Source organism: Amblyomma mixtum, chromosome 6, assembly GCF_055824585.1.
Source record: "Amblyomma mixtum isolate Tamu chromosome 6, ASM5582458v1, whole genome shotgun sequence".
NCBI lineage: Eukaryota > Metazoa > Arthropoda > Arachnida > Ixodida > Ixodidae > Amblyomma > Amblyomma mixtum.
In genome coordinates, this window is record NC_143017.1 from 74,264,856 (window position 1) to 74,292,183 (window position 27,328).

At 54.2% G+C, this 27,328-nt stretch overlaps 1 protein-coding gene across 9 annotated transcripts in view; it reads right to left on the reverse strand.

Moving 5' to 3' along the window:
* LOC149339394 (poly(rC)-binding protein 3-like) overlaps window positions 1-27,328 on the reverse strand; it is a 313,316-nt gene that overhangs the window by 197,493 nt on the left and 88,495 nt on the right. The window contains exon 1 of one of the 9 annotated variants that reach the window (XM_089548168.1): window positions 4,211-4,375. The exons of the other annotated variants lie outside the window; for them this stretch is intronic. The gene's annotated coding sequence lies outside the window, so the exon portion shown is untranslated. Of the gene's footprint in view, window positions 1-4,210; window positions 4,376-27,328 lie in introns of those variants that run through there. 9 annotated transcript variants of the gene reach the window in all.

Sequence of the window (27,328 nt, forward strand, 5' to 3'; positions counted from 1 at the left end):
AGCTGGAGCTCCTTTGCTCAATTGCTACAAACTCACTACGACTGCGTATTTAATACAGCTCTCAACCTTTCCCATCTGCGGCCAAAGATAAACCTTAACCACTAAATCTACGCACTTACGCACCTGCAAGTGTGACAATAAAGCGAAGGGGGGAAAAAAGAATCAAGCAAAGCGCCGAGGGTGTGGTGGTGGTGGTGTGGGAGAGTTCAATCGAGAAAGCAGCGCGGCGGACACTGACAGAGCGGCCGGGGCTGCCAGAGACGGCACAGCGCGGCCGAGCCGGAGCAGGGCTTTCGGCTAGATTCTTGCGGCTCACGCGGATGTCTTCGCGGCTAATGAGCCGAGACAGCGGCGGCCGGCGCACGCCGAGAGGCAGCAGGAGGAGCACCAGAAGGAAGGGGGCCGGTGCCCTTCCGATCTACCGCGCGGAACAAAGCCTGCCCCGCGTGGCCCACCCTAACTCCCTCCCCCTCGTCTCCCTCTCTGACGCTGCAGCCGTACCGCCGTCGCTGGCTGCCGATTCCTGGCTGCTCCTCGGGGAAGACGCGCCCGGTGCTCTTCTCTCCGTTTTCTTCTTCTTCTTCACCTCTCTCCACTGCCTCTTCCGCGCGCGATCCCAGCGGGAGATCGGGACGCCGGGGCTCTCAAAACAGCACGAGGGGGAGGAGGAGGGGGAAGATGGCCGGACGGCCGGCAGCCCCACTCAGCTCGGGAAGAAGACAGAAGGCGTATATATCGCCGTCCCCGCAAACTGCCTTCCGCATCGTTCCCCTTGGTCAGCTGCGCCGATCCGCGCTGAGGAACGTGACAAAACGAAGTGTGCGGGCTAGAGACCGCAGCACCGAGATAGAGAGAGAGCGCGGGGGGAAGATGAGACCCACCGACGACGACGACGAGATGCGGTCAGTCGGGCGTGTCCCGAGTTTGTTGCGAGCGTCACTGAGGCGCACGTTGTTCGATGCGCAGGGGAAAAAAAAAGAAGACGCCCTAGACACCGTAGGTGCGTGTAAACGCTCAGAAAAGCGGGGGAGAAATTACCATTGACGCCGCGCGAGCGCTGAAGATAGACCGGAGATATCGGCACTAATATAGGAACGCAACGGGAGTCAGATTTCAAATATCGCCGGGTCGTTTTCCGCGCGCCTCATTCGCTTGGCACGAGCATGCTTCAGAGAGGTGGATAGCTGTAACTACGACTGCTCAACGTAAACGTAAATGCGCTTCAGCAACATCGCGTACTTTGTGAATTCGTGGAATGAAGGCCAAACGCAGACTTGGGATTAGCTTCAGTATTTGATTTGGGATCGCGGTCACCTCAGAAAAGCCACACTACGCCCCCTCCCATATTCTTTTTTTATTTTGTTCAACCTTCCGCACAACCCGCTTGAAGAGAACGCTTGTTATTCCTGAGCTGTGAACAGCCGAGGCTCACCTTTGAGTAGACGGCGCAATGTCACGGTACGACGATCTGTCGCCGCCTCACTTTAACGTATCGTAATCATCCCAGACGTCCACGTTCCGTTTGGAAGGGTTAGAAGCCGGCGCTTAAACGAAGGCACGAGTGTAACAGTGTCATGCAAAATCATTCCCTCGTTGCCTCCGCACAAGCTATCCTGTCGAAATGGTCTCCTCACTGTTACACTTTGCAGCGACCTGCACCGACGAACGAAGTCAGTATCGAATGTAACGTGTCTGCCAAAAGTAACCAGGCAACGGGGTTTGCCTTTTCAGCCGTGTAGTGTAGCCCTTACAGCATCCCTAAGAAGCAGAAGTCTCGAAAGATGAGGACAACAGTTGTCCTTGCCTTGCACAGATCTGGAGATGAAAGAGTACGATTCGTGCTCCGCTGAAAAGCAAGCCCCCGTTGCTTGATTACTCTTGTCAAAAAACGGTATACGCCTCGCTACTGCTAATATTCCGCGTCTCAGTAACCACAAGCAAATAAAACACGTAAGAAAATATGCCATACTTTGACCGACTTTTAAAATCTACGTAAGTAAAGGCTGTTTGATATTTAACCGTTCCTTTTACGAGCAATTTTAGCTTTGGCGTCAGAACAAAATGTCGGGAAAGGGAAATAGCCGAGGAAGCTGCTCATCCATTTTTTTCTTTTGGTCCTTATGTCAACGCAGAGTGTTCTTAGCCGCATCCCCGACAAAGTCTTTAAAATAATGCACCGATAGATGAAACTCCAGTCGCAAAGTGAAGTCAAATCTGCTCCGAAATACACTTCGAAATCCCGCTCGGTTCGCAATACTGTCAGGCGCAGCCCCTTCCCAGTGTCCCCCGATATATTCGCCGCGTAGAGAAATGGCGCATTCCTTTCGTTCACTTGGTCAACTCAACTCCCCCTAAAAGTAAGCCACCCAATAGTTGTGCTGTCTTTCCCGAAGTTCACCAGACTGCCCTACATTTTTTTTTTTTTTTTACGGTAACGAGAGATTTACTAGCAATCATCCAAATTCTAATAGCGGTAGTACAAGCTCACGTGACGCGGGTCATCCTCGCAGCCGATGAGGGATTTTGACGGCAGCGTCGCTACACCGCCCCCAGCCCGTTTTTTCCGCGGTCACAGCACCCCGGTTACTTTGGGCAAAAACGGTGCGTGTTTTATACGTGACCTCAACTCTCGTCGTTTCCAATTTCAAATATGAACGTTACACACATGACCGAAGGAGAAATCGCGCTCGGAATAAACACGTGCAACCAAACGGCCGGACTACGACACATAGCTGCAAAAGCTCATCGGCACAAGGATGCGACGACTTGTTGCGAACATGCAGCGCGCTGCGTAGCAGCAGGTATCGCTCCCCGCCGCCTACCATCGCCATTCAGACGTTTAAAGGTTACACGGAAGACAAATAGAAGTTCGCATCTATCGGTAAGTCACAGCGTTTATTGACAAGCGGGCTAGACGAGGCTAGACGAGGTCCAGACATGAAATGCAGGTCTCACAGCTACCGGCCGTTCTTGAAAGCAAATAGCAGCGACGCGAAGGCAGCTTCTTATGCCCAGATCCCTGAGGCTAAGCTAGCTACAATGCCGTGGACTTCCTAACGGTCATCACGGAGTCCTTTCCTGTCTTCACGCAACAAGTATAAATCGAGTGGCGGGAAAATTTTTACATCTAATTTTCTCAGCAAGAAAAGAGTTTTTTGTTGCCGGAAGAACATGAACACAGCCAGAGAGCGAATTTTTACGGAGAATAAAAAATTGGATGGAGACGCCTTGGTTCACCGTTGAAGGAAACGAAAAGCTGTACCACACATTGCACTGCGTGTCCTGAGAAAATAATTTAAGAACAAATATTGCGATCCCATATTAAGTCCTACATCTTAGTTATCAGAAGCTTCCTCGGTGGAGTACCACATATTACTCAAATGCTGAGAATCGCGAACCGCTATCCATGAGCGCCCTATTTCTCAAGCTATATTAAAACATAAGTTGCTGCTGGTCATTTAAGTATTTTTTTTACACCACACGTCTTTTCTTTTTTTTCAACCCGTCCAGAGGGCCTATACTTCCCTTTCCACTGGACTGACTCCACAAGTGAAGTCGACACGGCACACTACCAGTCCCGAGCAAGGGAAGATAATTATCCACTATGCCGATTCGCTCTTACTGCGAGCTACTCTGCCGCGCGCAACAGCGATAAGCGGGACAGCTGTGGAAAAACTAAAAAAAAAAGCGGAAACAAGGAAATAACCCCGTGCTGAGAAACCGATCGCAAAAATGATGAGACCAACGTCTCAACGAGCTCCTTCGCTGTTGCTGTGCTACCGCACGTTCGCAAGCAGCCTGGAAAGCTGGCTATGCCTGACATATGCGCGGAAGGCAAACGCGCGCCGCGCGAACGTTCGGGGCCCGCACAGCCAGCCCACTGCGTTCCACTTTCTTCTGCTCTCAATCACCGGCGGCACGGCACGGCGTGGCGCGCACCCAGTTACTTCCTTTGCCGGCCGAGCCAACAAAAAATTGTGGGACACTTAAGCTCCGCCTTTAACGGCGCGAATAGGCGCGCGCGCGCGCGGTCCGGGGGAGGCGCGAGCAACACGCGGCGGAGGCCACTGCGCCACGCCGTCTGGCCGTTTCCACTCCCGCCATCGGGCGGGACGCGCGCATCGCCGGCGCGCGAAGAGTCGCGGCAGGAGGGGGGGCGTCGCGCGGCCGCTGTCGCCGCGGCGAGCACGCACGCCGTGGACCCACTCACCAGCTAGCGTCGTCGAGGCTCGAGAGGCGCGCACGGAGGAGCGGAGCGTCGCGGACTCATCAAAGCGGCCAGCAGAGTGGGCGAGAAGACGTCACACAAGGTTGGCGGCTCCGGGAGACACGGGCGCAGGGGAACCCCACGGCGCGACGGCGGCGGCAACACTGGCCGCGGCGGCGCGCCGCCCGGCGCGCTGCTGCTCCGACGCGCGTGCGCGTCGCGCGCGCCCTCCCGCGGGCGCATCGCTCCCCATCCTCCCCAGCATCTTCCGCATCTTCCTCCCTCCGCCGCCGCGCGCTCTTCCCTCGCTCGCGCGCCCACCTCTGCTCTGCCCTGCCGCTGCCGCGCTGCTGCGGCGGTGTGGATGGAAGGATGATTGCAGGCTGATTGTCGCTTGATTTCCAAACGCGGCCGCGCGCGCGCTCCCTGCACCACAGCAAAACGGGGGAGGAGGGATCGATCGCGCACTTCTGTCACTGCTTGCCGCCGCCGCCGCTGTTGTTGATGCTGCTGTCGCGCTTGCCTTCGCCTGCCGCCGGTTGGCACCTGACTTGTCGACTCGCACACACCCGGGCACATCCCGGGACGAAATGCACGCCGCTCCTCTCCTCCTCTTGCCGGGACAGCACGCGTTTCTTTCCGAAGGGGATCCGACAAAACACGGCTCCAGGCTACGCTGTACGCTAAAGCATCCGAGTTTCTTTAGAGCTACGACAGGGACCAGCCACAAAGAAAAAAAGTGAACGTTGAAGACCGGTTTGATATACATCTAATCTGCTTCCGAAAAAAAGTGAACGATTAGACAATAACAAACCAGTAGAAAATTAATGCTAACGTGCGCTACTTGACAAATTCGTGTGGACATGTACTGATGGAAATGAGCAAACGATAAATCAGTGTTACAAGCGACTGACACCCAACCTAGATACAACTCGCCTTAAATTAAAAATAGAAAAAAGAAACGTGCTTGTAGCACTGACTACGACTTCAGAACACACCATGAAACGCACAAAAACTGGACGCTGTTCAAGATTTTTGTAAAAAAAAATCCAAAGCCCAAATGTGACAATTTTTCTAGCACAGTGAGAAATAAAGTAGTGTTAAATAATACATTCGAAGATATAAACTTTCTCTTACCTTCTTTAATGAATTCACCGCGCTCTTGCATAACTTGTCCAGATGAAAAGTGCATTCCCTCAGCATCGCATTCATCTCCACATTCGCGCCGGCAGGAGGAGCAAAGTGTTTGAAAGTCCGGAAAGTTTGAAAAAACGTTCTCGCATATATAGCTTCCTCTGCACTCCTTGAGTGCCTTCAGCAGACCGTACACGTTACTTGCGACCCATTCCGCAACTAAGCAAAAATGCCCTTTCTCGTACTGGTTGCGACATCAACAAAACGCAAAGAATTTCAACATCAAAAAAAAAAAACGCAGCCCAGCGCAGAAAAAGAAACTGGCGACAAAAAAAAAACATACCTCTCTGATTTCGCTGGTACAGAGAACGACACACGTCATGTTGCCTACCTCTGTTGCGTCACGGTCACATTACTTACATTTCCGCAACGAAGTTGTCCCCTTGCGCGCTTTCGTTCCATACTCGTTACGCGACTCCCAAAGGTCTTTAGCTTGTACCGCCGCGGTGGCTCAGTGGTTATGGTGCTCGGCTGCTGACCCGAAAGACGCGGGTTCGATCCCGGCCGCGGCGGTCGAATTTTTTTGGAGGAGAAATTCTAGAGGACCGTGTACTGTGTGACGTCAGTGCACGTTAAAGAACCCCAGGTGGTCGAAATTTCCGGAGCCCTCCATTACGGCGTCTCTCATAGCATGAGTCGCTTTGGGACGTTAAACCCCATAAACCAAACAAAACCAATCTTAAGCTTGTGTGCCTCCGGTAGAAAGAAGGAAGATGGAGTTATTGACAGCGCACATTGAACATAGGGGTAGATGATAGCCTCAGTACGCAGACCAACATTTCGACAAGTTCCCTATTACAAGCGGTGGGCAACCGACTGGGGCTTCCCTTCTACCCCTTGCTCCAAGTTAGTAATTCCCCATAAGCAGACATTTTCCTTTACTTCGCGGCCACTCCATCCAGCTACAGCAGTGCGATGCGCGCTCGCTACAGCAGCGGACATCGCGTGTTTACTGCTCCAAGCGGCGCGCGCTCTTAACTGCGCGCGCGGCCCCCATCGTGCCCGGGGGAGAAACACCTGCTGACGCTCGGGCCCCTTAACGAGTTTCTCCGCGCCAAGAGCCCTTCCTCTCCAGCCTCGTGCAGGCGCGCGTTTCTCCGAGGAGGACCCACTCGGCGCACTCCCATTATACGGCCCCGCCGTGAGCGCGCGCGAGCCTCTCGCTGCCGTGTCGTACAAGATCGATAGTTAACAACACTGCTCGCCGCCGGACCGCCCTTGAGCAGTCCCTCTTTACCGTGCCACGAGCAAGCGGGCCTCCACGAGGAGCACGGACATGTCGCGGTGACGAACGCTAACGCTATGGGCCTCGCGTCCTCCGGATGCCATCACATTGGCTTCCCCGCATTGCACTTAGCCCTAATAATGGCGCCGGTGGCCATGAGTAAAACGAAGGTAAAGTGTAAGACACGTTACTTACACACAATGCACAAGGTGTCACGGGAACCGACTTGACCTGTTCCGCTTGATAAAACGCTCGAACTGAACGCACATTGTCTTGAAAAAACAGCGCGAACGAAGACGAGCATAAAAGGCAAGGAAACGGACGTCCTTGTTTTTTGTGCTCGTCTTCGTTCGCGCTGTTTTTTTCAAAATCCTTAACCAACTATCCCGCCAAAACGTGTTAATGAACGTATATGTTCTTTTTTAAACATAATTGTCTGCTATTTCGCGGTTACAAGGACGTTTAACGTCGAGGAGAAGCCGGCCTAACATTCACGGAAGGGGTGCCAATCTTAACTTATCTCGCCAGCATGGTGCTTTTTTTCCTAGAGAGAAATTAACGGGAAGGACCTTCCCCAACCAGCCGCAAAACTCCCGTCCATGCTTCTTCGCACCTACAACACAGCTACGCCCGCACTATGAGCCAGGCCTTATCCCAACGAGGCCGGGGTGAGACCACGCGAGACAGAACACAATGCATCCCACCACTCGCGCCTCCGTAGAGCTCACTTGGTCCCGACGTCCACGCGCGCTCGCACCAGTAGGCATGGAGAGCGCGACCAGCCAGCTAAGGCAATACGGTCCGCGCTGCTATCGCGAGGCAGCATCTGCGGGCTTAACGGTGAAAAACGGCGGTAAGCCACCCCGGCAATTAGCACGCATCCAAACGCGCGGATCACAGCCGTAGTGAACTTTCTCGCCGCCTCCCTTCCCCTTCGCCGTTTTCTCCTCGCCATCGCGCGTCGCCCGAGCGCGATTATGCGACTGGGGGCCTCATAGACACGATATCCCGGGGCGCTAAGACCTCCTAGTCCCTCCGGAACCGACCGAAGCCCGCATCTCTTCCCGACGCGCCTAAACTTCCTCCGGTATGGCGAGACCCAATTGGCTGCTTGCGTTATTAGACACCTTTAGCATACCGTGTACCGTGTTAGCGTTACCGGTACCGGAGTACCGGGAGCCCGCCCACCGGCGGTGAGCGCGCGTTGATTGGTTCCGACGCTGCGGGCGCGATCACAGCTGCCGGGTATGTGGCGCCATCTGGCGCCGTCAAGGCAATCTGCGCATGCGCATTGGCTGCGCGCAGGCTCCCGGTACTCCGGTACCGGTAACGCTCACACGGTACACGGTATGCTAAAGGTGTCTATTATTACCATTATTATAAGCACTTGCTTGCTTTTGACAGTGAGGCGAAAGCTCTTCGCAAAATATGGCTGCTCTCATACGGGTATTGATCGTACTCGTTCCCTTGCACGCGTCGAGAACACGTCAAGAATGCACGCTGGCCTCGAAGCGGACGTATTGCATCGGCGGATCCTGCCATACGTTAGCAGAGAGAATCCGTTCCATCAGAAAGCATTTTAGCCAATTTGGACGCAACTCGCTACGCATTAAGCGAGGACTCCAGCAGACATTGGATACTTGGTTTAAAAAACACGAAAATCCTTAAATTTCACTATTTCGAAGCGTCGCATAGCAAATATGCGCTCCGAAGCCGAAACGCACAAATTTTTTGAACAAAAAAAAGAAAGTGATAGTGTATAAAAAATACAGAATCCATATTCCAAGTTAGACGCCACGTTATATGTACATATGTGGTGAAAGAGAAGACCAGTGTGTGAAACAGTTCAGTGACGTTTCAGCCATGGGACCGGCCTTCAAAGTGTATCATGCCAAGATTTTCTAATATATCACATATATATTTTCTAATAGGACAGATTACCATGCGCATTTTATGAACAGCTCCACCTACCATAAAAGAGGTGTCAGAACATTTTCACATTTTGTCAAGCACGTACACAGCCTGTGAAAACGAACTCAAAATTTCAAATTCTGCTAGTCTCGCGAATTTTATCGAAAAAAAAATATAGTTTTATTCAGTCGAAACTTCACTCCAAAGTCATTTCGTTTCGTTTTTTAACGTAATACAAAAAAAAATAAATTCGGAGTAGTGCGAGGAAAAATAACAGGGCTTCTAGTAAAACTGCAAGCGCAGCCCCGGGCAAAGGTCTATCACAAGTACGTAAATCTGCAGTGTGCTTTGCAAGCGAACGTGTGATATATCGAAAACGCGGCGCAAAACAATACGCCAGGTGCCAGCTAGGAAAAAGAGGGGAAAAAAGAAGAAAAAGGGAAAATGAGAAATTTATTCACTTCGAAAAGACACTCACAAAACTTTAAGCTTCACAGACGTCTGCAACCGATATAGTAGTGAAAAGCATGTATTCATTCACCCTGTGAGCAGGCTTCACGACAAACACGGTTGCACCGAGGAAGAGCCGACATATTCCCTTCGCAATGCAAGATATATTTATTCCTCACTCATTACTCATGCGCATTTTTTTTTTTTTGACGTTTCAAGATTACTGGTTACTTTCACTCGGCCGACATATGACATTGCCTTAAAACGAAGAAAAAAAAAGTCAAGACACTTGTCACCTTACTATGACTGTATCGACAGATTTTTATGACACTTCAACGGCAGTTTTTGTGGAATTTAATGCCAGGAATAAAAGAAAAACAGAAGCCCTTAACAATGCTTTAACGGTGTCGCTCATTAATACTCTCTGGATTGCAAAAATAGCAATCGTTGGCGACGATTGTCGGGAAAATGATGATGATGATGAACCGAATCAAAGAAGCCATGCTACAAACGAAACACACTGCAACAGTTCTACACAAGTCATAGCTACCCCTCACGTACAGCATATAATCTCTCTTCCCGAACAATCTCAAGAGCCGCAAAGATTTCCAATAACGCAGCGGTCCTCTCAGCATTCCACACCTACAACACGCCATATTGTCCAGCGCGCTGCACTGTTCAAAATGTTTTGTACACTTTGGGTGCCAGAGCTACACTATGTCAGCTGTCGGCTACGCTGTAGAGAAGGGCCAAGCGGACTGATTCCCACCATGTGATTTTATTCTTGTATATATATATATATATATATATATATATATGTTTTCAAATGGACAACGAAACCTGGTCATCTAGAACATCACGCTTTCAAAGACTGCCATCGCAGTTGACGACCAAACGCGAAACCTACCCATCTTCCGCGCAACAAACTAGGCAGCGGAAGAAAGCGCGGCGGAGAAAGACTAATTCGCAGAAAAAAAGTGTTAACACCCCCGCTGACCGCGAAAATTTATGCGGCTATCACGAGGGCCGACTCAATCAACGGACTCCGACGACGCCCTACGGAGCGACCCCCTTCTTCGGGACGCAATCTCGCTTCCCCACGTGGCAACCGAGACACCCGGAGTGGCCGGGGCAGCAGCCGCTCTGCATATCGGCCGGCGCGCACAAGCGCGCAATGCACCGGCTCCGCACCTGTCCATTTTAGGCGGCGCTGGACGAGAACTAGCCGCCAATTTCGCCCCCCCCCCCCCCCCCCCCCCGCTCCCCCTCCAAACCGCTTTTCCAGCCGCCGCCTGCTGCTCGCGCCCACCGGTTCACCGCGCGCTCTCGACCAACAATATCCAATCCAAGCCACCGGGGTCGCTTTCATTCCGATTCCGCCTCCAGTAATCTCCCTTTTTCCGCGGCGCGCTTTCGCTTCGAGAGAGACGGGGGCGAAAGAGCGAAAGAGAGAGGGGGGGAGGGAATCAATTTCGAAAAGGTTCCCCCAAAAGACAGACACAAGAGGCGCGTCCCTACCATTTTCGCGCCGTCCTGCTCCTCTGCCGAGAGCGCTTCGCTTTCACCTTTTGCCAGCCAGGCGGGCATCCCGCGCGATTCTTTCGTTGCCTTGTGCCCCCCCCCCCTTCCCCCCCCTCCATCCACACACACACACACACACTCCCTCCTCGTCTCCAGCGTGTTCCCACCTGGCCCTCATCCGCAGCATCCCTCCTCTTCCACATCCATCCTGGCCGCTCCAGCTCCCTTCTTTGAGGGGAAGCGCCTGAAAATACGCTCCCGCATCGGTGCGGTCGAAGCGGATTATTCCGAGCATCCGCGCTACAATGGCATTTGCAATCTTCTCTCGACCATTTTCGGCCGCGCGCGTACCGGCTTCGGTCCGTGCTCTCGCCACCAGCCAAGACTCGGCGTTACCTCTCCTCGAGGAACAGGTAGCCGCGTATATATACCGTCGAGCGGCGTTATTAGGAGCGTACGTCACTCGGGAGCTCTACTACTCTTCTCTTGCACCGCGTTGCTTTTTTTTTCCCCCCTACCTTCGCTCTCGGAATAAAATCGTTCATTAGGCGAAGCGCCGAAATTAACGAGTCAGTTTTTTGACGGCGCACGAGCGGCGACGGCAGCTGGCGCCAATCAGCGCGCGACTCGTCGCCAGCTTACGCCGCTTAATATCGACGCAAATTCGCTTCACTCGCGCGGCATTACCGGAAGAGCGCGAGCTTTCATTAGGCTCGTTCCTTCTTCTTTTTTTCAGTTTCCCTTTTCAAACACGCGCGCGTGCGTGTCCTTCGGACGCGTAGAGCGCACAAACTGTCCCGTGTTCGGATTAAGGCCGCTCGACGAGGAACCGTGGCTGTGCAACTCGGACGGCCGGTTACAAGCAATGAGGGCGAGAAACACACAGCCAGCCCGAAGCCCGAAAGGCGTCGCCGGCTGCACGCTTTTGATTAGACCGACGACGACGCACTTTGCTGGAGACGCCCTCTGCCACTGCCATTCATTTGTATGTGCGTTTTTTTTTACGACCTTGCCTCCCGCAAGAACAGGTCACCCTCCCCTCTACCCTCCCAAAGAACGCGCGAGACCGGCCTAATTAAAGTTCCCCTCCCTCTTTACCCCACACGACGAAGCGTCGGGCGCTTAGAAACAGCACAGCGCGGCAGCCGCCGCGGATCGAGTGCCTCCTTTCACGACGCGCTCCCTCGCTCTCGGCTTCATTCACCTACACGCGCGCAACGAGGAGAAGCCCGCCTCCCCGTCACTGGCCGGAGCCGCGCGGCTGGCCCGAGCCTCATTGTTTCACCGATTTCGTCCGGCCCCGGCATTTTCCGCGCGCGCAGCGCCGCTATCTCCCGAGCATACCCATCCTCCCGCGCACCACCGCACGTTGCAGACAACGAAGGACGCCCGGGCTTCTCTACACTTCACGCTGCACCGCCGCCCTCTCCGCCTCCCCTGCTCGCCCCGCTGCCCTATTGTCCGGCGCGCACGCGACGCGGCCCAGGAGTGATGCACCCCGCGAGGCCGCGAATCCCGCCTAACGGAAATCGAACAAAACCGCCGCCGCCCCGTCTTCCTTCCGCAACCCCTTTCCCTCACTCTCTCTAACCCCCTCGAACAACCATGCCGTTCTGAAAGGAGGGCGGCGGGGAAGCGAGCTCCCTTATTATTTTCGTTGTCGTCGCGTGCGAACCGAAAACGCGCGCGCCGCAACGCTAGCGAGCCCGACGCCGCAGCCCAGCCAGCCTCGACCGGCGTTACTTCCCTTCTCTCTAAACATCTTCGATCAGCGGCCTCGCGCCCTTCCCGCGCCCTCCCCTTTTCCCAGCTTTTCCATGGATTCTAAAAAGAAAAAAAAACGAAACAAATCCTGGCGCACAGAGACAGGGGAGGGGGGGTACCCGCCGGTAATCACCTCGCCCAGCGCGGCGGCGAGAAGCGGTAGCTTACGGGTCAGCAGACGGGCCATCGAAGCGCGCCCGCGCACACACGCACGCACGGGCACAGGTCGACACCACCAGCTTCGCCACCGGCGCGTCAATAGGATTTTCATCGGTCGCGAAAACCGCCTGGCCGCGCGGGAAAGGTGTCAAGAGACGGCTCGATTCGCGTGGCCCACGCGCTCTTTGGAGCCCGTGCGCGGCGCGACACCTTTCGGCTCGCTAGCGCCACGGGCGCCCAGCGCCAGGCAGCCTGGGCGGTGCGATCGCAGAATCTAGTTCCTATTCGTGCAAGGACTGCTTTCACCGTTACGGGTTGCAGCTGGCGCACACTACGTGGTTTCTAAGACATCTCAAAAGGACGGAATGGGCTTTCTGGAAAATCGAGATCCTTGAGGCCTTTTACGTTCCTTCTCTCGCTCTCTCCTCTGTCCGTGTGTATACCTAACGCGCACAGCCGTGCGCGCGCCTAAGCTGCGAATAGCAACGTTATTTATTTCGCCGAGCAAACGCGGCTCACAGCTCATTTAGCGTTCGGTGTCATCCTATGTTGCGTCTAACGAAAACGAAACTATACCATCCCGTTCGTTAGGTGCTAAGGACCCCACCTGAGCCCCGTGTAATTGCTTCGGGCATTCCGAACACCGCGGTTGGCCGTTACCACCGGAATCGAACGCCTCCTCCCTACTGCATCATATCGTGACCAGTGACGACCATCCAACTAGGCATCAGACCTTTTGGCAACTGCCAAATCGGCGCCGAGTACCCGACAGCTACGATCGAAATTCACGGCTTATGCACGCAAGCCAAAACGAAAGCCAGAACACCGTTTCGAATACTCGGACGCACAGAAACGCCGGCACATGCGGGCGCAAAGCGAAAATGTCAAATGTTCGAAAATGTCAAATGTTTTCTCAAGTGTGCCCCGTGCCGGCGATCAAGGACAGATCTCATCGACACGCCGAGGGCGATAACGAACTGACGAGCTGTCGGAATCGCGCGAAAGCGAGAGCGCAAAAATCTACCAGAAGAGGCCAGCCCCGTGTATAAATAAGCCCGGCGATATCTAGGCGATCCACCACAAAAAGCGTCCGGCTGTCTCCTAGCGACGCGTTTACGCCTTTGATGCCCGCGAAGAGTTTAAAGATAAATGCAAACAGCACTCACGAAAAAGAGATAGAATGAAAAGTAGATTTCTCTTTCTGTTGGCTTGTGCTCTCTTCATGTCTCTTTCTTTTCCCCTCTTCGTTCACGCCGTGCACCTATTCTCCGGCCGGCCCCATCCACGACTTATTCGGCGCCGCACAACGAAGGAGCCGGCCCCGCTGGGGCGCGAGCGGCAAAACGCCGCCTGGAAAATATCGCGACCCGCGCACGTCCGCTGCCCATCACGCAAGCGACGGGCCGTCTCTTTCAAAAACAGGTCCGCCCCGTCGTCCGCCTCCCGAGCCCGCTTATTTCGGGGCGATATGTGGCAGCAGCCGAGGTCCCCCCCCCCCCCCCCCCTTCCCCCCTTCCTCCCCTGCTCACCGCGTTACCCGCCTCCCCCCTCCAGCCGTCCAAAAACTGATTAGAATTCCTGGCCGCGGAGGAATCGAGCGATTCCCCCCTGAGACGTCTGCACATCAGCTCCGCTCAGCTGAGCAAGCCGGGCTGCAAACGCTCGAGCGCGGTAGTTGGGAGAGGAGGAGGAGGAGGAAGAAAGGGGATGAGTGGGGAGGTAGTCACCCGCTTCTTCTCCCTCTCGACGGTTAACTGCACGCGCGCTGGCTTTGGGCTCTACGCGGGCGAACGGGCACCCCGCGCCGCTAATTACGTGCACAAAACCCACGCCACCAGCGGCCAGGTTCCTCGCCGCGACGACCAACGTCGTTTCAACCATAGCATTTCGTAGACATTCCCTTTCACCTTCTATTTTTCCTCTCCTCTCAAAGAAGTCCGGACTGACCACCAAATATTTAAAATCGCTCGAGGCTGTCACTGCTGCCAAAAATCTCGAACCAATCAAGAGAGCCGAGTGCGTCCACCCCGGCCTTCGCCGAGTTCCTAGAGGACCACGATGTTTAGCACTGCGCTGCACGTAATTTGAGAGATATGCAGTGCGCGAAAGCTTTAAGCTCACTCGGCCGACCGGCTACGATCTTAACACCGTCCCACAATCTATCTTCCGCCGACAAGGGGCCGCGAGCAGTTCGGCGTCGCTACACGCATCGAAGACGCCGCGCGAGTCTCTCTCACTCGAAGTAGGGCGCAATCAGCGACCAGCGGCTGACTGGACTCAAGACTCGGTCCACTACGTCGCAGGTTATCTCTCAATGTCTGCAGCCACTAGCGCGTGGCCAGAGGGACGCGCGTATACATGGAAACGCGTACGCACCGCTTCATGTAGCACGTTCAAGTGTACCTATACCGGTGTCGCATTTCTGTCAAATGGCGAGAGACGTTGCTGAAAAGAACACTGCGCGGATATTACACACTTGGTCTTTTTTGCAACGCAGATTTCCCGAAACATTATTAATATTATTAGTGGTTCTGTATTAATAAAATAATGCAAGTAAAAAAGATGTCGCTAGCCGCGGCGTCTGCCATCGAAACCTCGCAAGCAGCACAGACAATTGGCCCAATATTGGAAAGAGATTGTTTCACACTGGTCCTTTGTAGGACCAGTCATTGCCGATACATTTCCAGTGTTGCCGTAATTACCTATGTTGATTAGGCCGGAGCACCTGGGCTGCGGCTAGCGGGAGTGAAAGGACTGGGACAGTGCAGGAAGAGGGGAAAGAAATGGGGGAGAGATAGAACGGACACGGTAGAAACGGAAAACCTGGCTTTCAGGGAAAGGAGCCACCGTGAAAAGCGATTCTTTTGCGCCGAGAGACGTATCAAGTCCACTCGCTCAAAATAATTTCTAGCAGCTCCCCTGCCGAGGATGAAAGTCCACTCGCTCAAAATAATAATTTCTAGCAGCTCCCCTGCCGAGGATGAAAACGCTCATGTCTCGTCCAAACTCCTCATTTCTTAAATATAAACGCGTGCTCCAGGACAGAAACGAGCGCACCCTTGCCAAGGCTCAACAACGCCGTCCAAAGATGACGGTTGCGCTGAAAACGCTTCTCTTGAGCTAAGACAACTATTCGGGTTCCTCTCGCAATTTTCTTGAATGTAGCGTCAGCGCAGAATGAAACGCGAAAAATACAATCGCGAAGGAAGCCGCAAAACGAGATCTTAGTTCAGGGAGAGTGAATATATCTGGCGCAATTGATTTTCACTTCGATGGTGCGAACAGCGCTGCGTGGGGAGTTAACGAACCATGTATTTCCTCTAAAGCAGCCTTTTTTTTTTTCTTCTTGCTGTCGGGTGTCCCGCTAGCGTTATCCAGTAACAGTTATCGCGCTAGCGCTTCATTTGAAACTGACCATCCATGCCGAGCTAACAGAAAATGGAGCCACTGTAAGAAAGTAGCAAACGATTACTCCCAAAGTCTGCACGAAAAAGTAGGGTTTTTCGTTGTACCCTTTCCGGAGCAGCTTTCTCCTGGACGCATCATACCTTCAATGCAACTTCAATACCGAAGCAAAAGTAAATTTCCCTACCGAGACCGGACTGAGCGTTCCCTTTAAATTTATGGTACTGGCTCTTAGATATGCTTAGGCACACTCGCTAAGCCAGCAAGAGGCCACGAAATCAGCACCGCCAAAGGAGAATCCAAAGAACATGGCACCTTCACGTGTGCAAACGGCCTGACGGAAACTTGGGCTGACGGAAATCCGCACGCTTACGAGTTGTCATTGGAGAAAAACGCACTGTAGAAAACAGTTAATTCATACGAGCTAAATATATCTGCACATGCAACCCTGGAGGTGACCTGGGGTATCTTATGGTCATTTAGCATTTCGCTGAGCAGGCAACTCTCAAATGCGACCCAGGGAAGCCGAACCATAACATACTTTCAGCTCTTCTCGTAAGAAAAATCACTGCAACCAAGGGTTTGATGTCACACTAATTAACACTTTACTGCGCGATGTCAAAAGAACCCCAGGTGGTCGAAATTTCCGGAGCCCTTCACTACGGCGTCCCTCATAGACTGAGTCGCTTTGGGACGTTAAACTCGACTAAACCAAACAAAATTTACCACCGGGAGGGAGGGGAAGGGTCTGCCTCGATATTCTGCTCCTCTGTGCTTCAAAAGAAGGGTTTAGGAGAAAAATCGTCCGCCTATAAGCTCTTGCTTTAGAACAGGGGGAAAAAATCACCGCGATATAGCAGAACGCTATAGAAACTAACACAGGGAATCCGCTCTCCGTTCTACAGCAGACCCGGCTTCCGATTCCAAGAACGCGAAGTTTATATCGCACTGCATCGCCGCAGTGGCAAATACGCCCTACACAGCAACCACCGAGAATTTCGGAGTGACTGACGAGACACTCCCACGCGTTCTCTCGTCTGCTACCTCTAATATGACACGCTTAGCTCGTTTCCTTCGCATTACAACATCCCACCGAACATAAGACGCGCGCGAGCCACTTTTTTTTTTTTTTTTTAACCGCCGCAATTTCCAGCGCTGTACGCCGGTCGAAATCCACCACCACTCTCGACACGTAACAAACAGTCAGCCCGCGTTCCCTATGTCTCTTCACTCGTTATGTTTATGATTCGTGGACGTTTAACGTCCCAAAGCGACTCAGGCTATGAGGGACGCCGTAGTGAAGGGCTCCGGAAATTTCGACCACCCGGGGTTCTTTAACGTTCACTGACATCGCACAGTGCACGGGCCTCTAGATTTCGCCTCCACCGAAATTGGCCCGCCGCGGCCGGGATCGAACCCGCGTCTTTCGTGTCAGCAGCCGAGTGCCATAACCACTGAGCCAGCGCGGCGGCATTGCACTCGTTATGTAACCTGTAGGCGGTTACACCTGACGCCACTCGAAGAGCACGTGACAGAAGGGCGGCGCTGTCTCGGAGATCACCGTCGCGAATGAAAAGCGCGTACAGGGCGGTGGACGGCAGCAACGACCCGCGGAGCGAAGACGACGCAGTGTGTGTGTACCGAAGAACACGAGAAAGCGGTGCCACCCCCCCCCCCCCCCCACCCCCCTTAATATGAATAATGACCTCAGCGAAGTCGATAACCCGCCCACCCGGCCACGAGGAGTCGGTCGGTCGTCTTGGGCATCCGACGAGAAAGCCGGAGGCGCCCGACGCGCTCCACGGCGCCGTTAAATTAAACGGCCAGACCTCCCCCCTCCTCCCACCGACCACCCTCTTCACCGCCCCACTCTTCGCGTTCCCCGCTGCCGCCTTAATTCAGCGCGCACTCGGTTTAAGAAGACGCGATCAGCGGAGGCAGAGGCAGGGACTTAAAAACGTGATCCTTGCCGCGGGTGACCGGACTCGGGGAGTCATAACTAAGCCACGCTCGCCACGCGCGAAAGAACAAAACCGAAGAAAGGCCCTCCTCTGAAGCGAGCGAACCAACGCAGGGCACGTCCGCGTCAACTCAAGAAGTCGCGCAGTGCGCAGAAAAGACAGGCGCGACCCACTAACACGGACTGCGGGAACTTCCTCGCGCGCACCGTAATGCCGTGCAATTTAAAATAAGTCTCCAGCACATGAAATCGGCGAACGCCGCAACGGGTCAAGAAATTATTTTATCAGCAAAATACTAGCGAGCAAGTTATCACAGAAACAGAGAGTTATCACAGCGTAATGGGTCAATTCCCACATATAAAGAAGGTCATTCTCTACTTTACATTCACAGATCCCTGGGAGTGTTCATACCCCTCCTAGCATATAGTAGCGCAGTGGTTAAGCGATTGACCACTGCCCTGAGATGGCAGGTGCTCCCAGCGGTGAGCCTTGTGCGTCACAGGTTGCTCTTCCCGAGCGACCAATCACTGATTTAACTGCCACCTGTCAGGGTGGGCACTTCGCGATGACGTCGCAAGGTAACTTGGCTAAGGTGGTACACCTACCTCCTAGGCTGATCTCTGGGCACCACCTGTCAGAGCCGTGCCCGTGATTTCTCGCTCACAAAGCCGATGCCGACACCGGATTTTCTGGTGAACAAGGCCTTTAATGCTATTGCGTTAAAATAGCTTCGAGGAGCTTATCGTAGCGATAAGCGTTCTATGCACCGGCTCACTTAACTATTATTATTATTACTATTTTTATTATTATTATTATTCAGCTACTTTTCTCCTCACGCATCCAGATGATCATTAAGAGGCCCGACAAAGAAGACGGCGGCCACAAAAGTTTTCAGGCAAAACGTCACGCAGCCTGCAGCCCAAGAGATGTCATTTCCCGCCATGAGACTGTGGCGGGCGAGGCATGACAGCGTCCAGACAGGAGACACAGTCCAACCATAAGCCACAGCAACAACGACAGGAAATCGCCGTCGCGCTGAGAAACGCGCGCCGTCCTCACAATACCGGCCGGCCGAGAGAGAACACAAACCTGGAACCTCCCCCAACTCCACGGCGGAAGAGCGGGGAAGCGAAGCGACGAAGCATCGCTTTCTTCGCCACCTTCCTCCTCCCCTTCGGGCCCTTCCGAGAGAACAAAAGCCCCAACGGTGGCCGCAGATGAGAGTGCGGCGCAAGACTCCCGCGCGAGCCCAGAGAGTCTCCACCTTCTCTCCTCTTCCTTCGAGGCGGCAAACTTCCACTCTTGGCCGCGGGCCTGCGCCGCAGTAGCGGCGATGCGAGAGCGATAATTCCGCGAGGATTAAAAGGAAACGCGAATCCGTCCCCCTTAATCCGGCCACTTCTCTCCGGAGCTCCCCCAGCCAAGCGCGCGCGGCCTCCGGAAGAAAAGGAACAAAAAAAAAAAGGCGAGAAGAACAGGAGGAGGAAGATGAGGAGGAGAGAAACGGAGAAGGGCTAGAAGCAGCAGAAGCCGGCCGAGGAAGCGCTCACCGCCGTCCGGCGAGCGAGGTGACCTTACGAGAACGGACCTCTCGCGCCTCCAGCAAACCAACCGAGCGCGGAGGCGCCGAAGAGAGGGGAGAGAACGACAGTGCTCTCCCTGCCCTAGAGAGGAAAGAAAAATTTCGTCTTGGCGTATATTTTCTCTCTCTCTCTCTTGCCGCGCATCTCTCCCAACAACTTGCGCGAGCTCTGAGCCCGCGCGATACGGTGATGGAGCGATTGAGCAACAAAAACAATTGCCTTTTTTTTTGCTTTGCTGCTACTGCCGCGGCTGATCGCCGCCTTCTCCACTTGGCTCCGCCCGCTCGCTTGCTCGCGAGCGCGGAGAAGCCTGGTGGATTATAGTTTCGAGCAGCGGCGCCCCCGAGAGGCCTTATTGTTCTTGACGTGCGTGAGCCGCCGCCCCGCCCCGGGGGAAAAGTTTTAGCGGTTCCCGACTAAACTAATTAACGAAGCACCTGGGCGCGCTCCCGCGGTGCGCCGGATCACGCTTCGGAGGCGCACTGTACGCCGACGGGGGGGGGGGGGGGGAGGAAAGGAGAGAGAGAGAAAAGAGGAGTGCCAGGTTATAACTAGGGAGTGAAAGCGCTAGTCCAGACTTTATATAACAAGACGGGGCGAGTTAGGCGCCCGAGTTAAACTGCCACTGCTGGCTAAAAGTGTAGAAGGGATTATACGATGGCAGATCCTGCAGAATGAGCAGTTAGTATTTTAAAAAGTAAGACAGAGCAGAGGGGGAGAAAGAGAGAAATACTGAAGTGAGCAAGACGACAGAGCCGTTAGACAGTCGCAAAAAACTGCTACCAACGCAAACTTCTGGTGAAAGTAAAATGCCGCTGCAACGAGAGCGACAAGAAAAAAAACTAATATTAAAGCTCTCAACACTCAAGACTCAGTTTAAAATGTCGTCAGTTCTGTAGGACGTCACGTCATCTGCCGCGCCGTCGAATCGTGCAAAAGAAATAATAAATTCCGACGAAAAGCACGGCGCAGTACAAAGAAGTACGCGGCACACTGCGAACAGTTTAACCCTTAACGAGACGCAGTCGCGTCGAATACGGGTCCCGTAAACAGCAAAACCGACAAAGAAACTCGAACCGCTTTACTTCGCGGGGCGTGCAGCGTGCACACGCAACTATGGGCAACCGGCAAGCGCGGACGCACCGAGTAGAAGGCGCGACTCTCGCCACTCGTCTCGAGGCGCGCGCCCGGAGCCCGATCAGAAACTGCTGCTGCGGCAGACGTTCTCGCCGCAGCCAGCGCAAAACGGCCACGAATGCATTTCGACGAGAAGAAGAGCACAAAGCGGGCGAAGAGCGATACCGAGAGCTGGCAGGCAACAGAAGCCGCTTCTCTGTCTTTCCTGACGTACGTACGCGCGCACACACACACATACATACACAGACGCGGACGCAGTACAAGCTCACGCAGACACCGCGCGCACACAATTTTGCGCCTGGCCCGGGCATCCTCAAACAGACCGGGGCGAACAGAAAGAAAGCTAACAGACGCCGCCAGCCAACGCGTGGGAGGCGCGAATCGCACCCAACAACGGCCGGATACGGAGAGGGAGAACGAGGAAAGAGGGGGAGGGAGAGAGTCAAGAAAAGGGGAGCCAAAGGCGAAACAGAGGAGCAAAAAATAAATAAATAAGGCTTTCCGCATCCGAAAGAGCCAAGAGGAAGCAGCCGACACCACCAGGAAACATCAGTGAGTGTGTTGGCTGTGTGGCCCACAAGAGAGAGAGGAGAGAACGCGGCGGAGGGCTTTCTTCCTTTTCTCCGAGCGTCAACAGCAATCTCGAGAGCAGAGATCACCTTTTGATACGGCGGCCGGGCACCTTCCGAGCTCGCTCTGCTTTTTTTATTTTATTTTCTCCGCCTCCGTCTTGTTGTCTCTCGCAGCCTTCATTTCGGGCACTGACGGTACCAGGTTTTGCGCAAACACGGCAGCAGCTCCCGGCCCGCAGAAGCAACAGCAGCAGCGAAGGCAACGCGCGCACACACGCTGACCGGCCGAGCTTAATCATAGCCGGAGCACAGAGCGCGCAGGAGGAAGTCATCCGGGGCCGCCAAGAGTGGAGGTGCAGCGGCAGCCGATTCGCAAGGATAGCAGCAAGCAACACCAGCGGCGCACAGCGAAGAGAGGACCGGCAGCAAAGCACCCGGCCCGAGGTAGCCCGGGCGTCCAGGGCTCTTCAGCTACCCAATCCAGCGGCCGCTCACGGATGACCTGCCCCACTCGCTGACACTGCCAGGACCGCCGCGTCCCCGGCCGCGCCGTAAGATTACGCGCGGGTGTAGCGAACACACGGGGTTGGGCCGCCGTCCGGCACCGTCCGTCCGGCTCATCTTCCGCAAGACGCAACCACTCCAGCTGGGCAAACAGCGCGCATTCCAAAGACGGCTGCATGCGACTGCTCGGCGAAAGAAAAGAAAGACAACAAACTTGAGCGCGAGTACAGGAAGAACGAAACTGCTGCCGTCCGAGCACAAGGGTGCGTGCTGTACGCACCGTGCTGCAGGCATCAGGAGAAAGTATAAGCCCAGGCAGCAAAAGGCGCAGAATCCGTCCAGACGCGTTTCCCTCCCGTTGCCCACGAAGAAAACAAGGCCCGCGCTCACCTGTCCGAAAATGGGCACCCCCCCCCCCTTCCCGCCTTCCCAGCCGAGATAGGATGCCGGAGACACCCCCCCCCCCCCCCCCCCTTTTTTTTTGCCTGGACGTCGCTGGCCGCGAGATAGCGCGCGGATCTCTCCCCCCCTCTCTCTCTCTCTTCGAATCCTTCTCCTTTATCGCGCTTACAGCCCATACCAGGCCGTCGAGGTGCTGGCCGACCGGCAGCGGCGCACACACATACCTACGCACAGACGCGCCGTGTTTGCGCCGAGCAACAACCACTAAAGTCGTTCGCCAGATTACGGCTCGGGCCCCGCGCCGTCTACAGCAGCTACCACAGCCAGAGCCGAGAGAGGCGAGAGCGGCAGGCGCGAAGACCGGCCCGGGAGAACCCAGAGATCGCCAAAGCCGTAAGCGCGGCCACCCTCCCCGCGATGGCGACGACTAACTACGCAAACAGACACAAGTGCGCGCGCGAACGCGAGACGCGGCCCAGATATAGAGGAACGAAACAGCTCGCTGTTTCTCATCACACGATTGCTTTGTGCGCGGCCGCGGGCGCCCTGTTTATACCTGCCTTCGAGCCCGCATGTAAAGAAAAAACAAAAAAAAAGAGAAAGCACCCGGTCCGATCTCGTTGGCTCCCTTACTGTTGCCTCTTCCACCGGCGAGGAGCTCTTCCAGTTCCTTTATCTCCCCTCTCTTCCCGGCCTAGAGAAGGAAGAGGAGGAGGGAAGTTGAATACATCAGCGGCAGTAAATCCGGCCCTTTCGAGCGTATCTTCGGCCCGCCTCTCTTTTCTTTTTTCGTCGCTCGCCCTCTCAGGTGCATTCGGCTGGCGAAGAGCCACCGCGAGATGCTGAGCCGAGCGAAATAACAGCCGAGCAAGAGGAGGAGGAGGAAGGTGGGTGAGGAAAGTGGAATGGGTGGAAGATGCTGCGGCTGCGGCAGCAGAAAGAAGAAGAAGCCGCTCGGACATAAAGAGTGGCCGGCTCCTCGGCGAGCGATCAGGACGCCAGCAAGCCAGCTCCGAAGGCGCCCCCGGGGCAGTGCGCGAGAGCCTCCCCCGTCCTCCCCGACAGCTTGGCAGGTATCTACATAGCTTTATATATAAATCATGAGAACCACAATCCCCGCGGCGGCTGTCCATCGGAGTAGGCGCCTCCCGTGTGCCTGCCTTTCGCGCCCGGCTGTCCCCTCTTTCATTTTCGCGCCAAGACGGCCGCGGGAAAAGAATGAAAAAGCAGGTGCGTACAAGATCCCCCCCCCCCCCTTCTCTCTATCTACCTCGCCCGCCGCTTTTTCGCGCGTTCTTTCATTTCGCCGGTGTCTCTGAATGCTCCCCAACATCTCTGTTTCTTTCTTCATTCACCCCCGCTCCTTTCGCTCACTGTCATAATAACGCTCTCCCTTTTTTCCCTCCTTTTTTTTCCCCTTCCCACACGGAACAATGCAGCGGCGAGCGCGAGCTCCTGTTTCTCGAAACAAGAAAGAAAAGACGCACGCAAAAGAACGGCACCTTCCCAATTCGAATCTGCGCGCGGCACGACGCGGGCCCATCAACAGTGCCAGCCCGGCTCGCGACTCGCCGCGGCAGCCCGCAATCCGTGACTCGCACGATCGGCCGAAGAAGACGGCAACGCCGGCGCGCTGCCAGCAGCGTCGCCGCCTCGACAGCGGCGCGTGATTTACGGCCCCCTGCAACCCGCGCGGCGCGCTCTCAAGCTCCCTTTCGCACACACACACGCACGCACATGCACACAGAGACAAACACGAAAGGTGGCGCGTAGCGGCGAGTAAAAAGCTTCCGCCGGCACGGAGAAGACTTCGGCGCCCGCGCGCGCACGCCTCGCAGCAAAGGAAATGAAAAGCCATTAATCGGCATTCCCGTTCCCGAGTCAGTGCAGTCGTCGAACGGCGTGGTTTGCGCTCAGGTCGCGCATGCGTATGCTTGTGCGTGCGTGCGTTGCATAAAGGGCGGGGGACGGGGGATACAACGCGGCCGTAGCATCGGCAGAGAACGGAAAAGCTCGTGTCTCCGGACGGCGATAAATTAGCGAACAAAGCAAACGGTTTGCCCGCGTTTCCCAGAAAAAGTGCGCGTGGTTGTGTGTGTGTGCGTGTGTGTGTGTGGGGGGGGGGGGGGGGGGGAATAAAGCGCAGAAGGTCCTGATATGGGGGGGGGGGGGGGGGGGAATCCAAATCTGCTGAACTATACCGACGGCCTGAACCGACATATTTCTCTCTTCTACATTTGAGAAGGGAGAAATACATTTCTCCCTTCTACATTTGAGAAAAAAAAAAAAAAAAAAACGGGAGAATGAAATATGCAATAGTATGTTACCATAGGCAGCCAAGATTTCTTGCCGCTAGGAACGCGAGCAATTGACGGTTACTATGGCCTGTGCATTTTCCAACCGTGAAATGAAAAACCGCTAACAGCTGGCGCTCGTTTTTTTTTTTTTTTTTTCTCTCTCTCTCTCTCTCTCTCCTTTCTTGAGCCTGCTGCGGGAGTTCAGTCCGTCCGAAAACATATCTCCGCGGTCCCTTTTCTTGTCGTTATTTTTTCTTTTCTGTTGCCTCAACTGCCAATCTCAGCAGAATCTCGCCTCTGAAAAAATAACTTCAAATGCGCAGAACTCGGGGGCATAATTTACCCATTTGTATTCCCTCTCACGCGCCTAATGTCAGTCGGCAGCGACGCGTCTGTCTGCCCGAGCGGCACGAATGAACTACACGGCGCGACAAGGGCTACTACATGCCGATAAAAAGAAAACGGTATGTGTTTTCTTTTTTGGGTGCGCGTGTGTATGTGTGCCAAAGCAACACACTGAGCTGTGAGATGCGCCACATCGAAGAACTCCGGGTTACCGTCGACGCCCTGCGATTCTTTTAACGCGCGACAAAACCTCAGTACAAGGGTCATCATCGAAATGAGGCCGCCTCAGCCGAGCTCTAACCCTCTAACTCTTTGTGCCCAGAAGCCGAAAGCCCTAGCCCCTCCCCCACCATTTGCTGTTGACTGGCCAAGAAACAGCCGCTGATGGTATAATGCGTCAAAATTATCTAATAAAATAAAATAGAAAATGGAAAGGCAATGTCATGAAACCAAAGTGTACGCCTAATTTTGCGTATGCATTCGGCGCACTATCAGCCCCTGAGGCTAGCGCTTCCGCCTTTCATTAAAGAGCTATCTCTCTCTCTCTCGCCTCCACATCTGTGTTCTACGCCCATCCAGTCCACTTTTCCTTAGAACTGCAGCAGTTCACTGTATCGTCTTCATCCCAGCACACGATTGCCGTGCCCCCCCCCCCCCCCCCCCCCCCTCCACACATGCACACCCGCAAAACATCAGAGGCTAAGACACACGGAGAGACGTTTTGGAAAAACTGAACGCCCCAAATCCAGATTCAGCGTTCGAACAGAAGCGAAAAACCGACAAGCGTACCATCCACACCTCTGAAAACATCTGAGACAAAGAAAGAGACGGCACGACTATGGACATCGAGCACGCCGGACAAGGTCGTGCCCGACAGGCGTGAGTATAACGAAGGGATGCCGTAAAGAGGCGCCACGCGCCAGGCGACCCCGCCTTTCGCAGAAGCTTATAGCCTCCCCGCAGTATCGTCGACCCACTGCCGCAATCAATCGCGCCCGGGGCTATAAAGCGGCGGACCCCTACCCCTCGCTCCAGCCTTTGCCGATGTCCGCAAAACCCTCTAGCCATCCTCTCACCCCGGCACCGCGGGTCTTTTCCCGGACACGACCTCCTTGCCCCAAGGCGGCAGCATCATACAACCGACGCATGGACGTGACCAAGGCTAACTAGCCAGACTCCTTGATTTTTTCCCGTTCACTCTCATTCATTCACAACAACACAACGGGGGCGTCACCTCTGACCTGCGGCGTCATATCTAGAAAGCCTCGTTCCCATTCTCATCAATGACACCCCCCTCCCCAATCTCCTCTACCGGTTCCCGCCTTCGGGTCATTCTCCTGAAAGCGTTTCCCTTTGGCGAGGAGCCGCGGTTAGCTCTCGGATCGGACCCTCAGGCGTACCTCCACTACCCCGTCCCCACCTCTGCATCCCCCTTCGTTTTCTAACGTGGCTCGATGTCCCTGGTGCCTTCTTTACGAGCATCTCCTCGCTTCGCTTCAGTGCACCAAAATGCAAAGACATGTGTTGCGCTAGCCGCGGGGACACGCTGGACTAAAGTTCCTACACCAAAACGAAAAAAGAAAAGAAAAACAGAGGAGGAGGCAGAGGAGATGAAAGCGAAAGGCTAATAGGGAACCGTTGTGAACGAAAAATGATCAACTGCCCAGTCGTGCTAGTTGCATTATTTCAGAATACGAAATAAACGAGTGGTTAGGGTCTATCAAAACTTTTGAATTCAGTATAGGCATAAGCTCTAAACTATAGTGATATATTAAAACAATACGAGTACAGCATATGCGCTTATAACCGGAAGATGTGCACTTAAAAATGTGCATATCGCATGATACGCGTGGGTAGGGTCGCACCCAATCTGGAGGTTTTTTCGATGTCAGTAGGATTTTTTTCTTCTTTAAAGGTAGGTGCGTGCGAAAAAAAACAGAGCTGGTTGAAGCAGTGAGTTCTGACAACACAACTGTGCACACGAGAATATTGCTCGCACTGCAGCACCTCATTCGTCATCCTGCCTTTTTCGTTTCCTCAAATACAGGATTCCAGACTCCGCACTGCATGACGAAAAGGCAGAGGACTTTCGGAATAAGGATTTTTTGTTTTTTTCACATTCACCTTTCTTTCAACGCACAACGGGCATTGAGATGTTATCTCTGCGGGCAGAACATACGGCTGGCGGGTTTTAATCGCTATTGGGGAAAAAAAACACGGTGCTAGCTACCCTAAAGTTTGTAATCGTTCAATCTCAACTTATGAACACCTTCAAATCTGGGACTCGTTGTTTCCCCATGCGCGAGAGAAAAAACTGTGACCGCGGAACGTTAGTCGATTCCAGTCGCCAAGAACATCACGCACAGATCTCGGGTACTACTCTTCGTTGAACCCGAACACGCGTCAGTTACGAGAAGGAGGCCTTATACACCTGTTACACGGGCGTTTTCAACGGCAGTTCAGTTGACCGTCAGTTGAACTGAACGGCAGTCAGCAGTGTTACACGGCAGCGCTAACTGCCATTCAAATCTCAACGGCAGTTGAGTTCGACTGAGATCGGGGGTCCCAGTTGAACGGCCAACTGACAAGATGGCGTCCAACGGATAAAAAAATTTCCCGTAGTGGATTGTCTTGGCTCAGTGTACTGCGGCATGCGCAAAGCATCAAACTAAAAAAAAAACACTTCAAATA